General features: G+C 40.1%; 1 long non-coding RNA gene across 1 annotated transcript; it reads left to right on the top strand.

Annotated features, from left to right (window-relative positions):
• The first annotated feature begins 4,936 nt into the window (after positions 1-4,936).
• Positions 4,937-17,041, top strand: LOC121926661. The gene is made up of 4 exons (XR_006103054.1): positions 4,937-5,273; positions 7,687-7,821; positions 9,670-9,780; positions 15,976-17,041. It is a non-coding gene; the product is annotated as an uncharacterized LOC121926661 (long non-coding RNA).
• The last annotated feature ends 2,312 nt before the right edge of the window (positions 17,042-19,353 follow it).

Genomic DNA, 19,353 nt, shown 5'->3' with positions numbered 1-19,353 from the left:
CTTCAGCCTGAAATAGAATTTTGTTTCTCAGTTTTTAAAAACAAAACAAAGCAAGTCTGAGTTTGGAAATGTTACTTTCTTGAACAAATCTTATACAAATACCCAGTCCTCAAGCCAGTATGGTCAGTTGGTAAGTATAACCTAAGAAGAAATTATTCCAAACTTTGAAAAAGTAAAATTTTCAGACAACAGATGGCCTACACTAAAACATATCAACCTGTAACTAGATGCTGGGAGAGAAGGACACCCTGATATATGTTCTGGGATAGGTTACCACATGGGAGTCCTTGAAATAGGATGGATTGGAACTATCAAAAAACAGAACAAAGCAATCCAAAAACTACATGGATTGGTATTCTTAAGTTTTTTTCTCCTCCACAGTTTATAGTGTCCATATTATTTTTAAAAATACCTAAAAGCAAAAGCTCTGATTTAATTGGTTGTTTGCATCACTAACATTACTAGCTAATGCAAACAAGCAGTTACACCAGACAATTGCTCAGCTATATCCATGCCAACTGGATTTATTTTTTTAGCATTTTATTTTTCATTATGAATTTGATTAACATAAAATATGTACTGTGGCATTATGCAAAACAAAAAGAAACAGATGTTTTCCTCTTACACTTCAATAGGCACACACATATTAAATACAACTGTAAGGGCATAATTGATGACAGCAGACACTGGGCCAGTCCCATTATTGTGTTTGTGTTATTTATTCCCACCACATGATGCAACATCCAATACACCATTTATAAACCAGTTTTAAAATCTATTTTAGATATAGTTTGGATGGTTCTCAGACTTCCTTTAGAAAGTTCTTTTTAGGGTTATGAAGAATATTCATAATTTTTTTTCACCTTGAAAAGGAAAATGTATCCCTTGTTGGGTGGGAAAATGTGTCAGTTACAAGATATCTCACTCTTGTGCTTGATGGTAGAGTATCCCCCCAATCCCCATTTTTGTGTGGACTGAGGCAAAGACATTGGTGCAAAATACATTTTTGCACAAAATATATATTTGCTTAAAAATAATACAATTATTTTTCTGCAAATGACTGCTTTTGTGCAACACACGTTTTTATGTTTTTTTTAAAAAAGATCTCACTAATTGTTCACAAAAGCAATAAAATGCAAAAAAGAAGAAGAAAAAGAAGAAGAAAATGCAAATCCCCTCATAATCTCACCCAGGCAGATATTGATTGATTGATTGGTTGGTTGGTTGTTCTTGTTGCATCCAGAGAGATGTTCATATCTTTTGTCCATATGTGCTAGCATGAAGTAAGGGAAGATTTATATCTCTAGCTGTGATGGTTTCCAATTCATTAAGAATCTTTTTCAAATACTCCCCACAAATTATCTTCCTTTATGTAAAATCTTCCTTTCTCCACCTTCTTCTTTTCTGTCTTCTGAACCATTTCATTTAGTCCCTGCTCCAGAACAAATGCATCTGAGGAAGTACAGTGGTACCTCGGGATACGAAATGATCGGGTTACGAAATTTCCGGGATACGAAAAAGTTGGATTGGCAAAAACTGTTTCGGGTTACGAAATATTTTTCGGGTTACGAAATTCATTTCGGCGTGAAATTGAAATGCTGCAAAGTGCAGCTATAGGCTTTCCAGTGCTAACGGAAAGCCTTTTCGGGTTACGAAATTTTCGGGTTACGAAAGGAATGGCGGAACGAATTAATTTCGTAACCCGAGGCACCACTGTAAACTAAAGTCTACGGAAGCACATGCTGCCAACATCTTTCTTTCAGTTAGGCTCCATGGTGCTACATACTGATTCTACAGACTAGCACAGCTATATCTTTGAACTGTGCCCCAGAATAGTCTTCCTTTTTCTGGACTGGCTGTCACCATTCAGGATTTAGAGCTGTGTATCACCATAATTCTAACTGGTCATCAATTACTCAGTCCATGGCTCCATAGATGAAAATAAAGGAGTCATTAATGAATTGTAAGTTTGTCTGTAGATGTGATGGTGGTGGTGGTGGTGGTGGTGGTGGTGTGTGTGTGTGTGAGAGAGAGAGAGAGAGAGAGAGAGAGAGAGAGAATGAGAATTCTCTTGATATAATATATCCCTACAATACACATATTTGGGGACTGAACTCTGTTTGAGAGGCAATACACTGTAGGATGATGTAAAGGTTTTGTTCCCTGCATCCTGCCCTTGGGTAGGAGAGGGGTCCCCCACTTTAAAATAATTCTAAAAATAACTCTAAAAAGTATTTTTGAACCATTATCTCTAGGATTCTAATAAACATGCATAGCAGAATATTTAAAATATAGACAGACAGATAGATGCACTTGAGACTGAAGCCAGGCTATTTGGATAATGACTGTAAGACCTCTTTACAAACAAGAAGAATGCAGGCAAAAGAGATATTGAGAATTTAAAGACATGAATAATCATTTTACTAGCAATTTAAATCTGAATCTCTGCCCACACTTTAAGAAGTAAATAAATGCATATATCAATTTTCTTTTCATTTTCAGATTTACAGAAGATTTAACAATTTCTACTGACCACTTGAGTTGCAAGGTTACATTCTTCTGGTATTGTTTTTAGAAGTGAGTTCTTACCAGTATTGGCTTTTTTGATTCTCTGACAGAGAGTAAAAATTCCCATTTTTATTTTATTTTATTTTGAGAGAAAGACAGGGAGGGGGATCAAAGTTGGGTTAATGCCTTAGTGCTGACATTAGTGATTTCTTGAGTTGCCAAGAGACTAACACGTGTATTAGCGATGTTTCTAGAAACAATAGTCCATGAAAATACCTGGAAAATAAAGCCTCACTATTGTCCATATATTGACAACTTGGACATTCATTTATGATTCTGTGATGAGTGTGGTAAAGAGAGATTGATGGTTGGTTGGCACTCATATACTATAAGACTAAGGGAGCAGAGGAGTAATGCATGGTGTTTATCTCAGTGGGATGTGAGTTTCTTTATGTGCATCCATATGCAGCACTGATTCCTATGTAGGAATAGAAGACTTTCACAGAGAGACTGTCATGACATGCCTAGAGTTTTATGACACTTTAAATGTTTCAGTGTATTTTAATCTTTTCTTTTTAATTCTCCCAAACATAAAAATGCACAAAAATACAGACCCCCTCAACAGGTGAATCTAGAAACATTACTTTTTTTGACAACTCTGTAAATTGTAGTCCAAACAGTATCTTGGTTTCTTGCTGAGGGGTGAATGTTACAGACTGTGATATACACTTCACATTTTTTTCTGTCTTGGTGTGTGCACTACAGAGAAGACAATGGCCCACTGATACCAGTATTATTTATACAATTCCAATTCAGGTTCCATTTCATCAAACCTGTGTGACAGCTTAAACATGACAAAGAGACAGAATTTTGTGTAGTGTTTACTAGAGATACAAAAACATAGATGGATGATCATTTATTGGTCTATTAATATGCACTTATTAAGAAACTAGAGCAGGACATTTTTGGGTCAAACAATATGATGTACTTAGCATGCATTAGGAAGACATCCTTTGTCAAGTGAAAAAGATGTCCATTTATCACAGCGTGAGTTTTTTTCCATGCCTGCACTTAAAATACTTTGCTTTGCTTAGTCTTTGGAAGGTAAACACAGGTTTACTTTACAAGTCTTATTGCTGAGGGAAAAATAATAGGAAATATGCAGTATACTTTGTATACTTTGAGCCTTTGAAACAGAAGAAACAAGATGATACAGAGAAATACATTCTGTGTTTAGTGATTATTGAAGTCCAGTATCATGTTTCCAACAGTTGCAAAGCAAATCCATCTAAGAATTATATAAGGAGGGCTTAAAGGGACCTGCTGTTCAGCTTTTGACCATGCAGTTCTGATACTTAAAATTATGTTTAATAATCAAGAAGTTGGCTGAGTTTTATTGTGCAAGAGATGATCCATGGCTTAAAAATATTCAAAAAATATATAAATACCAAAAAGCAAACCTTGATTTTGCCATTTTATGTAAGGGACATCAGTTTACCATCCCACTGTATTTAATGGGACTTGAGCACCCATGTTTTTTGGTATCCACAGAGAGTCCTGGAACCAAACCCCGGCAGATAACAAGGGCTACTGTAGTGAGTGATCAGGATTTAAACTGGAATGTCATGCACATCAAACTAGAAAATCAGCCAGAGCTTTCAAGAATCCAGCTTTCCCCCACAAGTGTCCAGGGACAGAACAACTTAATGGGCCATCACTTCTGCAGAGTGGGAAAGCAACCATTAGTCTTAAATGCACTAGGAAATTGTCAAGAAATGGTCTGGAACACACCAGTCCAATCCTCCAAACTATTCCTCAGCTGAAAATATTAAATCAGCAGTATATTAGGGAAGAAATATTGGGCCAATGACACAATGAGACAACTTTATGGTTATCATGGCAGCTACTAAATTCCAATCAGGACTTCCTAAGATGGCCTTGCCATGGATATTGAAATGCCCCAGGATGAATATGGGTAAGTCTCAGTCTGTGTTATTCCAATTTAAGTATTTCAAATTTAGAATCCTTCTCCATAAACAAATAAATAAAGGTTTCACCTACAATGCATAGATTTCTCAGTACACCAATGCAGCTGAGTAAAATGGGATAAAGGGGAGGAATACATGAGAGAATAAAGAGAGTGAGGTTAAAGACTAAGGCTGCTTGCAGTTTTGGTGTGGAGTTTTGAGGGGAACAAAAAGATGACTAAACTGGTTTTCCTTTACCTGCCTAGGTTGAGAGAGGGAGAGAAAGCAAGTATAGTCTTGGCATTGCTGGAAGGATTACCTTTGTCTGCTTAGAATGAAGTGTGTTAAGGAGAGGAAGAAACTTGAATCATGTTATAATTTGGAAGAGGGGGGGTCCATCTACTTAGAAGGAGTGAGGAGGAGAAAGAAATGGGAATCTTGGAGATCTGGTATGCCTGGAAGGGTTTTCTCTGCTTGCTTAGGTGGGGACAACCACTAGATTCTGCTTTCTTCACTTGGCAAACACAGCAGTAAATATGCTGTTGTACCCTCTGTAGCTTCTGCAGAAGACTCTCTCTTACTCCAGTTGCAATTTACCCATCCAGGAACCCTGCTGGAGAAGGCACTGCAGAAGAACACAGTCTTTATTTCTTGTCCTTTGGCTGTGTGGTTCTCTGAAGAAGAAATGTCATTTAATGGAAATCAATCTTACACCAGCTAAACCCCTTGGGATTATTAATTGCTGCCTCTTTTGGTCCCTTTGGAGAGCAATTGCATGTTTTTTCTTGCCCAACAAATGTAAGTGTTGATGTTTTATGTTTAAAACTCTTTAAAACTCACTAACTTTGGGGTGAAACAGATGGTCAAAATAAGCAGGTTTCTGGTTGGCTTCAAGGCAGAGCATTTATCAAATGAAATTGCCCAAAAAGTGCACCCAAACTGAGCTACAGGGAGAAAAGCTGGACTAAAAAGGAGCTGGATTTTCCCACGTCTTCCCAGAAACTGTGCACCTTCACATTTATGTATAAATGCACTGACACCAGGGCAGCTCTAAAGGGGTGCTCTTTCCAAACCCTAAACCTAATTGTGTATGTAAACGCCCCTTTGCAAGAACACATTTAAAAGGGACAGAGCTGCTGTACCCAAGCAGTGAGGGTGGCAATGCCTAAAAGAGAAACCATGACACCTCTCATGGAGATGAGTACAACATATACAAATCAGACAGTCAAAGAGGGGGAATGGGGTGTGCGAAGGCATGATTGTACCTTTTTGGCATCTGCATTGGCACACCAATGCCCTATCCTGGTGGAGCACATGTGAATGTGTGCAGGTTCACAGAGATGACCATGTAATGGGATGGAAGTCACCAGTGGTTCACACCCGAGAAAGTGTGCAGGGATGGTGGAGAGAACAGTAAAAATAGTCCGTGGTGTGGCTTGAAGCCATGCCGTGTGGTCATTTCATGTGCTTTCCAGCCACCTTGGGAGCAGACAGTGTGATTGTTGGGGTTTCAATCTGACTTGGAAAAGGCAGCTTCAAGCTGCTTTTTCCTGCCCATCTGTTTCACCCCTTTGTAAACACTTCATTTCCATCAGAATTCTTAATGGGGAAGGAAACCATGCTCCAAATCAAACTGCAGAAATAATCCAGTTTGAGACCACTTTAACTGCCTTTATTCAATACTGGGGAATTCTGGTAATTGTAGCTTTTTGTGGCATCAATAATAAAGAAGGCTTAATGTCTCACAAAACTGCACTGAGCTAGTAGGGAAGTTAAGCCAGTGTCAAACTGGATTATTTCTGCAGTGTGTTTTGGACCTAATATAACTTCACTTGGACTAATTTTGAAAAAATTGTTTGTAACCCTTTAGAATTGTTTCAGGGCTTTTCCTTTAGGAAAAGTAAGATGACACAGCAAAGATTAGATCAAGCAAATCTGCTTCCTCTGTCAGTGTTCTTGATAGTAAGGAATGAAGACTGAGTTGTTTACATGAAAAGAGTTTATAAATCACCAGTTTAATCCCTTGCCTGGAAAGATAACCTATATTGTAGATTCAATGCAGTTTGACACCACTTTAACTGTCATGGCTCCATTCTTTGGAATCCTGGGATTTGTAGTTTGTTGTGGCACCAAAGCTCTCTGACAGAGAAAGCTAAATAACTCACAAAACTACAAATCCCATAATTCCTTAGCATTGAGCCATGGCAGTTAAAGCAGTGTCACGCTGCATTAATTCTGCGGTGTAGATGCAATCCAAAACATCGGCTAGGACTGTTCATTTGATGAAAAGTTACCACAGCATATGTAGAACATGTGAATGACTTGGCAACTTTTGGAAAACTACATACATTTAGAAAACTAAATTATACATTAGCGTGTATAACTTTCCCTTGATCTCCAATGATTCTTTATGGAACTTCCCCCCCCCCCTCCACTTTATATCAGTCTCAATTTACGAGTCCAGGAATGAAAATCCCAACATAAATTGAGACCCACCTATAGCCTGAAGGTTTCCAACAATATACCTTGGAACACCTTTGCCAGCTCAAGCAGGGAAACTGAGGCATTATTTATTGCTTTACTAACCAAAATCACTAAATGATATCCCCTCTTCCCCAAAAGATGCCAGGACTTTGACTAGTTTGGTGTCATAAGAGGCTAGTATATGGTCATCATTAATCTATTAAGTGATCAGCATATGTGTACTTTTCTGGTAGCTGTTGTGTCATAAACTACCAGCAATTAACATGTTTTCAGGAGGTATTTTAGCCACCTACTGGAAGAGTGGATGAAAGCAGTGTATTTTTGCTAAACAGCAGTGATCCATTTATTCATTTTCACTTGTGAGAACCTTTACAATTTGCTCAGTGTGTGGTTGGATGTTCAAGAAAATATTGCTGCCAATATATCATAACTGGATAAACTGCTAGGCAGTATAGGCTGCAGAGAGCATATTGCTCTTGTTTTTCATGTCACTGAAATGTTATTTCTTCAAGGCAGGCAACATCACTTAGGACTTTTAAGGTTTGCTTGTCTGGTGAAGATTAATTTCATTACAGATAGATAAAGATACCTCTTTGCTTTTGTGTATGGTGGGGGAGGGGAATTAAATAACTTGTGGATATATACAAAATGGTTTAACTATGTTGGAAATCTAAGCCATTAAATTTAAACATTTTTCAAAGTATTTGCACTGATGCTTCTATGGCAGATGGCTGCCCCAGCAAGAATGATCCTCTCAATGGATATTGAAGATCTGGGCACCACTGTGCTGAGTGTACATAACACCAAATCTGAAGACCCACCTGCCACGCCATGGTAGCAGGGAGACTGCTGCTAGGAATGTGTGAGTAATCTGACTCCAGTCTGAGGTTCAGTAGTTTGGCTTGGTCTACACATCCTGGAATGCACCCATGGTGGACACAATTACTTTCTGTTCTCCTCCTGTTGGTGGACAGAGTGAATATTTGAAGGAGTACATAGACATAAGTGTATATTTTAAATGCACACTAAATACTCATTAAATGTTTTAAACAGTGGGAAAATGCATTCAAGCAGTCTACAAAAACATGTGCACAAACACAGATTAGGTAAAGAAGGGGACAGATCCCACCACAAAATCCTAAAACCTGATGGAACTATGCATCGACCAGATATGAAATGGAGGCTGTTCACCAATGTGGGCTTTATACATGTTCACTCATAGAAAGTGCCGGGTAATTGACAGTTTGGCAATATATAAACAACTATCTGCTAGCCCAACTCAAAATAAAATTGTGATTCTTAGCCTTTGTGCACCAGACATTTGGAACTTCAGCTGTCAGAGTCCCTGTCTATTGGCCTTATTGGGTGGGACTTCTGAAAGTTGAAATCCAAAATATCTGAAGGAACAAAGGTTGACAAGCACTTCTCTAGACCGATTTCTATCTAGGAAGCCTAGAGAGGAGAAAGAAAATTTGAACATATCCTAGCAAATTCCCCCTGCATATATCTTGCGTTTATGTTAGCATTGAAAGCATGAGAACACAGCTGAGAGATTATAAATCAGGTCAGTTCCCCCACCCTGGTCTCAGCTGTACAAACCAGGTCTGCCCTCTCATTTACAATTAAATCATGGATGAACATATTTTATTTTGTAGTAACATGTCATGTCACCACTGAACTAAAAAAAGGTTGGTAAAGCTTGTAGGCCCCTTTTGGTTGAAGGACAGACCCCAGGCATAACAAGCATAACATGTCTGACCATTCTGCTCCTGTTTGTCAAACATCTAACATTATAACTCCACCAACATAGAACATTTTGAATGGGGACATGTGCACCCATACCATATCCATCAACATTAAACTATCCAGGCAGTCTCTAAACACCTCTGAGAAATTGGTTCTTGATATACTTTCAAGGATTACTTACGCATTTTTCACATAGGCCTGTTACAGACTGCCAAAATAAAGCTGCTTCGGGCCTCTTTGGAGGTATGCTGTTTAAATGATGTATGCATCCTAAGAATCCAGAAGCTGCACCAAAGCTGCACTCCAGTGCTTAGGAATGGAGTGTGGCTTTGGCGCGACCTCTGGACTCTTAGGACCCATGCATCATTTAAATAGCATAACTCCAAAGAGGCCCGAAGCAGCTTTATTTTGGCAGTCTGTAACAGGCCATAGTGTCTGCAGATTTCCCCCAAACTGCCAGACTAGCTACATACAGCAAGGCAAGGGTTTGCAAAGCTGAAAGATTCCCAGTGAGATAACTATTAAAATAAATCTGGCTACAATACCCATGGATCTACTGGCAATATGAAGTTACCAAGTTGGATGTTTTTAAAATGCACATAGCTGTACAAGGTAGATTGTTTATTGTTTTTCTTTAAACAATCCTCTTTATTGGCAATTGTCACATCAGTTCAATCAATGCACTGTTGCACAAAAACCTATTTTATTTGGCAATCTGTAGAAATTATGTCCATATTTTGAAACCTTATAATTGTGTGTTCTCTCTGCTATGTTTTCCCTCAAACTCTTACAATTATTAATTGATTTGTCCAGTTACAAGCACCTACTGTAAATTACCTCTATATGTATAATACACAGTTCATAGCTTTATAAACTGTAACTGATATTTAGTGTCCTTTGAGGTATTCATTACAGATAAAGTCCTAACTGTTACAGATACATTAACCTTATTTCCATTTTACAGTGATAATATTAAGCTACCGTTCGAACAGTCAGTATCAGCAAGGAATCAGTGAAAGTGCTGACTTTAGAAAAGAAGCTCTTCATGTTTTATTTCACTGTTAATAAAACAAAGGTAAGCCATACATCTCATTTTTTGTTGTTGTTGGCCACAGAACATGAGATATAGAAAAGCCATGACCAAATGTTCACAAGGGTTTAAAGCAGAGGCTGTGGCCATGCAATTATCCTTCCCTCCAAATCTCCACATGGCCAAATTTTAGATCATTGTACTTTAAAAACATATGATTTTTCTTTTTAGTCATGATTTAAAAAAACTTATGTGCAGTTGGAAATCCTGAAAAGAAATGTTCCTGACTGAATGGAGACTTCTAAGTACATGCAACTGGCTTAAAGTTAGGATCTCATCTTGTGCAGCATTGCAGGGGGAAGAAATGTTTGCTGGCCTTAATTGAAAAGAGGCAACGACTAACATCAGTAAAAATCATAGTGTGTGAGTGTTGAAAGACTCTTGCCCCTCCCCCCTTTTTGGATCATTGTCAATCCGCCTTCTTAGACATCCACCACCAACACAGTGTAAACCTGGCCACTTTGGGGCTGGGTAAGCATTTTTCCCTTTTTCCTTTTTTAAAATTTATTTTATTTTATTTTTTGCCTACCCTACACTGTGATTGTGGAGTTTGATAACTGGCTTAGGGAGTTTGATAACTGACATAAAAATCCCATACCACCTTTCTACTTTATGTGGAGAAAGCTGGCACTGGCTAAACACCTATGGCACTCATTTAGTGAAAGAGAGGTCTCTAGAACTGCTTGGAGACCTGGAGGGAACAGACAAAGCTGGCCTTTGGGATGGCCTGGGACAGCCTTCATTTAAAATACTTAAATCATTTAAAATGCAACTTGGTGTTTGAATTTTCAGGTTGGCCTTTCAGTGGCAGACTGGCCAGGAAGCAGCCCAGCTTTTGAGTCCTCCTTTGCACAGGTGTGTCAACCAGGAGAATCTAGGGAGAAGATTTGAGAGCAGTTGCTCCTATATTGCACCTCTCCTTATGCACTTCTTAGGGGTTAGTTCATATTTTCCATTGCCAATTTATCTGCATTTATACATAATTGTTCTCTCATTATTTGTGTTGTTTTAGCAAAGGTGAGTAAAAAGTAATCCCGGTGCTACATGCTGCACCTGAAAATAGTTTTGTAGGACTTAAACCCTACAGATTCCCCACAGCAATGTTGTTTTTATCCCTCCATCAAAAGGAGATGATTTGCCTCTTGTACAAGCACCCTGAAATGACAATTCCCTATTTAAATAAGATGAAGGTCCCTTATGAACTGTTTAATATCTTATAAAACACTTTTTTCACACCCAGAGGTGGAATTTGGCAATTTCTGGCTGTTTTGTTTGGTTTGTTGGCCATTTTGGCCCCTAGACAATTCCTGGGGCAGAAAACTGTTTCCACTCTCATTCAAAGAAACATGGCAGTGCTCAGCCTAATTAAGTAGATCTATATATTGATTATATAATCAACATGAAACAATGATTTCAGTTAGTGCATTTTATATGCTTTGTAATTTGGAGCATAAATTCTCTTTTCTTGGACTTTATTGCCATTTTAGTGTTAAAAAGATTAGCAGGTTCCTTATTTAGACCCTGTGGTATAATGTAAGTCAGTAAAGGTCTAGGGAATGCATTTGCATGCAATCATGGCATTTTCATGGTTACTGTAATGAAATGTCACAAATCTGTGAGAAGATTTATTTAGTTATTTATTTGCACTGGTAGTCCATCCTATCATTGCTGAAAGTTTTAAAAGGAGAAACAGGCAGCCCTGAGTCAAAAACAGAAGGACAGAAAATACTAGAACCTATAAAAGTGAGCATTTTACATTCCAGTCGTATCTGTTGTAAACTATTTTGAGCTTCCCCTGCCCAGTGATGAAAAGAAGAAGAAACCGAAAACTAGATGTGAAAAAAGTAAAAAGTACTGATTCAAATTTCATTTCAGCATAACCATTTGGTCATTGGCCAAATGACGTAGAAGGGGTAGATACAGATTTGAAGAATTATTTTTGAGCTACTAGTAATATTTTTTTCAGACCTGAGAAAAGGTTGTAGAATTCTGTTTCCACTCTCAAACACAGAATGATGAGGGGAAGCTTAATGACAGGATTTTTTAAAAAAAATTAACATTGCTCTACTGTAGATGAACTAACACTAAATCTGGTTCAGGTTCAAAGCATATGGGAGAGAGAAAAACCCAGTTCTGCTGAGAAGCCTAGGGGTAGCACAGAGAATTAATCACAAAATCAAATTCTGTCAAGTCATTTGGCATCTATATACCTGTTGCATATCCTCCCTGGGTAGGTCAAACACTCCAGATTGCAGGACCTCTGAAGCACACTCACAACCTCTCATGGAGAAGTATCTTTAAGATTAATGAGTCCTCAAATAAGGAAAATGGCCAATGTATTCTTCAAAATAGATGAAGCACAAATTTCAGTGGTAAAAGTAAGTGGCTTCAGAATACAGGGCTTGGTTAGTAGTTGCAGGATAAAGAGTCTAAGCAAGGATAAGTTGGCTAGAAACCCAAAGAGCAAGCAACAACACAAACAAACCAAAAACAAGGTGTTTACTAAGACACAAAGAGTGCAGGATTTATTTATTTATTTATTTATGCATGTTCATTTCATTCAGTCACATATTACAACACAGAAACACCAAAGCAAGTTGTGGGGGGAAAATCCTATATGTGGTGCAGCAAATCTGAGGTTATTTTTGGACTTAGAATGCCAAATTCTCATAACAGCAGCATAAATTTTTAAAAAGGTTTTATGACCTTCAATTTTGCAGGTCAGTGTTATTTAATATTCTAATCTCCCAATATGGAATACAAAGTGGCTCACAACAAAGTTTGAAACAAAATATGGCCCCAAACCAATGATAACAGGAATAAACCCTAATAAATAGCCATCCTGTTACAAACAGTATGAACACAAAACTGTTCATAAGAATTTAAAATGTAACAATAGCGATAAAAGTATTGCATATGTTCCAATTATGAGACCTTTCAGGAGCAACTAATTAACAGCAAAAAGCCTTTTTAAATACAGCAAAAGTAGTATTTGCAGGCTAACAGAAGAAGAACAGGGAAGGGGCTGGTCAAGCCTCCTGTGGAAAGGATTCCGTATTGTTTACTGTTAATAAATATACAATGAAGAAGGTACTTAAAAAAAAAGGTAATTATAGGCACTGTACACACCACCCAAAAAGGCTGGACTGCTGGTGCCTGTTTTTCTTCCGCAGGGAAGCCGCAGCTGCCGAACCGCATGGCTTCTCTGTGGAGGAAAATGAACCCACAAAAAGTGGGTTCTTTTTATGCTGCAATGGCAGCGTAATCAGTGAGCCACTGGCACACTGGCTATGTAATCGCTGTGCAGCACCGTGCAGGCACTGTGTGGCGCTTACATAACAATGGCGGTGCCCATGTATACAGGGTGCTGCCATTGTTATGCCCTCGTCATGTGCTAGGGTTGTGGGGCGTGTGGGTGCTCCGCCCCCAGGCAACCCTAGCATGTGATGAGGGCGTCACAAACAGCCCACGTGTATCGGGCCATAATAGTAACTAAATACTTGTTTGGGGTCTTTAACTAGAAGTTAAAAATAACTTTCTAAGATTTGAAAAGCATAGCAAGCGAGCTGTTCTTTTGAGAAGGCAAGAGATCTGAGGTGTGGCATGGTCATCTTATAAGATAAGCAGTCTACTCCCCCAACTGGCTGAACTAATGGGAGAGCTGAAGATCTGCTGTGCAAGCACTCTCACTGCCACATAGAGTTATGATTTTAGGGTGGGATCAAGTGAGGTGTTTGGTGGTAAAAGGGAAATGAAATGGACACTGAGGGCTGGGACAGACGAGCAACCACATGCTTCGGAACCCTAGCATGTCATGGTGCCGTCCTAATGATGGCCTCCCATCCACATGGAGGCCACCATCTTGACATAAGCGATGTGCAGCATATAGATGTCACTGCACATCGCTTACGTCAAAAGTGTGCCAATGGCACACTTGTGATGTGTGCACACTGTCCTAAAAAGAACCCATTTTTTCCAGGTTCTTTTTGGGGTGGAGGGCTGCTGAGCAGTTTGGCTCCTGCAGCATCCCTCTGCAGGTAAACAGGCCACCACTAGACTGCCCTCTTGGGGCAGTTTGTACTGGGCCTGAATCTTTCTCTTTTCTGAGGGTACATGCTCTTCTTGATACCCAACCATGAAATAATGAGACCAGGCACATAAACTGGATGAATAAAGGGCCATTTATTTGACCTATAATCTATTTAAAGCTTAGCACTTGAACTTCAACCTTAATTTCAAACTCTGAGCAAATTGATTAAAGTGAAAGCCTGGTGCGGGTCCAGCTGAAGCCAGGTGCCAATCCTAGACTTCCTCTTCAACCTTCTCTTTGGGCACAAACACTGAACCCTGAGGTAAATCCGATGATTCGGATTGCATCCCAAGCCAGTCCTAGGAAGGTAAACATAAGGCACTCTCCCCCAAACTCCCTCGAGTTTGTAAGGTTGAGCAAAAACCCCATGTCTACCCCAAAGGCAGGTTCTCTCACAACTCCACGTCCCTTGACGTGTTTAAGCTGATCAAGAGCCTAACCTTTCACCACAAAGGGGTGCCAATGGTGCGTTCCAAACAGTTCTTTAACCCCATATGGGCCACAGACAAGGGACAAGTGTCAGCTTAGTCCCTTTCCCCCACCACGCAATTCAAAATGTCTTTTTACCCAATTTGAAAATCTCTCAAAAGATCACATTGCCCTCATCTGAAAAGTGAACCCCCCTGACTGGTAGAACTCTGGGTGTTTAAACAAAATTGATGGGTGGTTAATTACAAAGCCAGACGTCCTAAGGCTGAGAGAGTGTTCCTAAAATGGGCGACAAAGCTTGTGGAACAAAATGGTCATCCATACTTGTGTAGAACAAATGTGTGGAACTACTGATGTGCTTTGACTCAAAGCTGAGAGAGTATCACACAAAATGGCTACCAGAGTGTTTGGTTAACAAAATGGCCACCAAAGTGCTTATGGACATAATGGCTGCTGTGAACAAGCTGGCACCAGGCAACAGAAGGCCCAGGGAAATGGCAAGGCCCAAGGAGGAGGAGGAAGCAAGGCCCAGGTTGCAAGGCCCAGAGAGAACTCAAGGACCAGGGAAAAAAGGCAAGCCCCAGGGAGAACTCAAGGCAGGGAAGGAAGAGGAAGCAAGGCCCAGGGAGAACTTGAGACCTGTGCTGGGGAAATCAAGGCCCCAAATGTCAAAACCCCATCCAACAAATAACACAAAAACTTAGCCACAGAAGATCCTGAAGACAGCTCTGCTTCCCTGCTTCGTGGAAAAGAGGCAGGATGCGGGGTGTACTGTCCTTATATACTGACTATGCCCCCCATCACATGCCTCAGCTGGGTCCATTGGACCTTGCTTATATTGAAAATTCTGGTCTCTTCACGGAGGGTATCAAAGCTTTCTGTCTTGGAATGAAAGCTATCCAGTCTTCTTCTTCTTCTTCTTCTTATTATTATTATTATTATTATTATTATTATTAACATTTATTTATAAAGCGGTGTAAATTTACTCAGCGCTGTACATACAGTCTTTTTAATTAGACGGTTCCCTGCCCTCAGGCTTACAATCTAAAAAGACACCACACAAATGGAGAAGGGAGTAGTGGTGGGGAAGGGGATGAGGTCCAGCAGTTCCTCTCTACCTCCAAGGCCTGGACCAAGGCAGGTGGACTTATGATCTCAGAAACTCTAAGAGTGCAGCCTATGAGGTATTTTTCTATCCCATCATATTATGTATGTGTTGTAATATGTGACTGAATGAAATGTCTTAGTGTGCTCACTATGTAAAATTAAAAAAAAAAAAAACAGCCCAGTTAATGTACATCAAATTTAGCAGTAAGCTAGCTATTATTGCAGTAATAATAGACAAGGTACTCATTATCAAAATTATTCCAGTAAATATCCATAAAATTAACTATATTGTGGTGCTTATTGTACCGCTGCATCCTTTCTGCATTAGATCCTTCTGAACAATGGCATTTTATGAAGAATTGACATTGGATTATTCCATGGAATGGCTAATGCCACAGTGCAGTTTTTTTACTCCAATGGGAAACATTATCCAAGTCCAACTCTCAGAGTAAAACTGACCTCTAACTTTCTATGTTGTTATTTCTGAATATGACATTTGTATGGCTAATAAGTGTTCTCTCTCTCTCTCTCTCATTCTCTCTCTCAAAAAATAGATGTCACTACTATGATGCACCATCAACTGGAATATTGCTTTGCATACATGGTGGGGGGGGGGGAATATCTCAGTACAGATGGATGATTTTTCATTCCTTCACATATTTTGCTCATTGAGTAAGTCATTTATGATTCTCTCTAAAAGACTGTGAGGCACTGACTTGCTCAGGAACATTAAATAAGTCATCAGCAAAACTCCAGTGGCCTTTGGCACTTTAACATCTCCTTCCTATGACACTTCAATTCTTTTGCAGCAGACAAACATTTTATTCTGCAGAATCTCTTCCGATGTCTCAGTTTCCCTACCAGTTCAATGGGATGCCAATCTTTAATTCTTTTGTGATGTTTTCTTTTAGTTAATAGACTACTGGGTGCCTAAATTGGCTCTAAAGTCAACCATTCAGGGAACTGTGCCTCCAGTGTACACCAAAAAAAGAGAGGAAAAAAGAAGAACATTACAGAGCTGAAATATACTATCCGTTTTTATAAGACAACATACTCACAAACTAATTGAACATGCAAATGAAAAACACTTAGGATGGGAACAAGATGCTCCTTTTGCCCTAAATTCCTTGTCTCCCTCTATGTTTAAACAGTTTTGCTTTGAATTCTTAGTTTGTTTTCTTATTACATTAATGTGTAGGTGGCTATTTGACTTTGACAGAAAGAAAAAGGTACATTAACTTTATTTTTTCATGTTTATCGTCAGTAGCATAATGCCCAGTGGCAGATTCTTTTCTGTTAATCCCACTGTCACTAACTAGTAATAAATTGTTCATACCCTATCAGATCATTATGCCTTAGATTTTCTTTTTACAATCTGGGCTGTTGACTAAACATGACCTGTAGCTTATTAATGAAGGTCTTAGCTCATTAATAATCACATTCAGCTTGTTGCAACAATGAACAACTGCATTCCAAGCTATAGTTCCTATATTGTCTCTCTGTATTTGTGTAATAGCATTCCAAAACTTTTTTAAAAATAAAATGTTTGACTCCACTAATTAGAAAAGAGTTGAATCAGGTTGAATGACTGTAACTGAGGAATCTCTCATTTCAAACAAGGCTGAATTTTGATCAACATCAGCTTTGTCTCTCAGATCTCACCCATTGCCACATCAGTCCTCTTTCTCCAGACTGAAAAATTAAGTGAAAGGTGGGTTAGAATCATAGAATTATAGATTCTGAAGAGAACACAAGGGTCATCCAATCCAACCACCTACCATGCAGGAAGACATAATCAAAGTAGTCCCATCAGGTGGACATCCAACATTTGTTTAAAAACCACAAAAGAAAGAAACTCCATCAAATTCCAAGGCAGCATATTCCACTATTGAACAGCTCTTGCTGTCAATAAATTCTTTCTTATATTAAGGTGGAATCTCTTTTTATGTATCATGAATCCATTGCTCTGATTCATAGTCTCTGGAGCAGCAGAAAACAAGTTTGATCTATCCCCAATATGACATCCCTTGAAATATATAGGAGAATAGTGCATTGGCTTTAAAGCACCTTATTCCTAACAAGATAAAGGCACATTTAATTTTCAAAACAGGTGTTATCTCATTCACCCGTACCAGGGTGATTACAGGCTGGGTGCAGCCCAGATGCCAGCCAGACTTATCCCGTGCCTTTTCAAAAACAGGAAAATCTTGTTTTTGAAAAGGCACAGGATAAGCCTGTCTGGTATCTGGGCTGTATACAGGCTGCATTCGCCCTGGCACGGTTGAATGTGGTAGCACCCATTTTGAAAACTGAGGAGCCATTCCCACTTAAGGTTTAATTCACTTCCTGATTTACCCTCATTCCGTGTTGGGGACTGAATTCAAAATGCCCCTTGTTCTCACTATGAAAAGTGTGATCGCTTCTTTTTTGGGACAGTTGTTGTCCACACTAGGAGGAGGAGGCTAGTTTGGGGTGCTGGGGGGGTTGTGTTCTGGAAGCCGGGCAGCGAGGCAGGGGGCTCTTGGTGTGGCGATGCGGTGAACTTCTTGATGAGCATGGCCAGCCTCAACCGGACCCCCGTTAACCTGGCCTCATCCCTGGGGGCACCCAAATTAGGTAGTTTGGCTCCATGTGTTGACTTCTTCTGAGGCTGAGAGAATGTGACTCACCCAAAGACACAGATTTGAACCCTGGAATCCAGGCCAGGTGAGTCCTCCTCCTACCCTGTCACTGGCTCTCTCCAGGGCATCTCTTTCCAAGGTTACACCCTCCCTCCCACGGGCCTTCTTCCTGTCCTGGTGGCCACTTGATCACACCATGATCCATGGAGAGGGGGCGAGGGGAGGGAGGGATGCCAGGAGCCGGGGTGTGGGCATCAAACCAGCCCCCAGCAGCCTCTCTAGCCCCCTTCTAAGCTGACCCTGTCATGCCCAGCCTGGAGGATGACTTGCTGGACTCAGAAGATGAGCCAGAGCCTCTGGGACCTCAGCCTGCAATTGGGGAGCCTGAGGCAGATCCTAGCTCTGCTGTAGTATGGATACGGAGTTGAGACAGCCATGGTCGCCTTAGTCATTGATCTCCGTCTGGGCATTGACAGAGGAAATGTGACCCTGTTGGTGCTCTTGGACCTCTCAGCAGCCTTCGATGCCATATAGACCATGACATCCTTCTGGAACACCTGAGATAGTTGAGTATCAGAGGCACTGTTCTACAGTGGTTCTAGTCCTACCTCTCAGGCAGATTCCAGATGGTGGCACTGGGAGACAGCTGCTCTTCTAAAAGAGAGCTACAATTTGGTGTCCCCCAAGGCACCATCCAGTCTCTCATGCTGTTTAACATTTACATGAAGCCGCTGGGTGAGATCATCCGGAGACATGGGGTGAGGTGTTATCAGTACGCTGATGACACCCAAATATATTTCTCTGTGTCTCGGACTGATGCAGTGACTAAGGATGGCATCTCCCCTCTGAATGCCTGTCTTGGGGCAATAATGGACTGGATGAGGGAAAACCGACTCAAGCTGAATCCAGGTAAGATGGTGGTACTTGTTATAGGAACCTCGAATCCAGAAATGGAGTTGTGTCAGCCAGTTCTGGTTGGGGTCACACTTCCCCTGAAAGACTCTATCTGCAGCTTGGGGGTGCTCCTCAACTCATCTCTTCACCTGACAGCTCAGGTGAATGCAACAGTCAAGAGCACTTCTTATCAGCTTCTGCTATTATGCCAGTTACGCCCCTTCCTGGAACTGGGAGACTTTGAAACAGTAGTACATGCACTGGTCACCTCTCAATTGGACTTCTGTAATGCACTCTACATGAGGCTACCCTCGTGCCAAGTTCAGAAACTTCAACTTGTACAAAATATGGCAGCCAGGTTAATTACAGGTACTTCTCGTAATGATCACATAACAATGGTTTTGAAATCCCTTCACT

The sequence above is a fragment of the Sceloporus undulatus genome, chromosome 3, assembly GCF_019175285.1.
Source record: "Sceloporus undulatus isolate JIND9_A2432 ecotype Alabama chromosome 3, SceUnd_v1.1, whole genome shotgun sequence".
NCBI classification, from domain to species: Eukaryota; Metazoa; Chordata; class Lepidosauria; order Squamata; family Phrynosomatidae; genus Sceloporus; species Sceloporus undulatus.
Note: the sequence above shows the minus strand (reverse complement) of the source record. Positions and strands in the feature narration are given on the sequence as shown.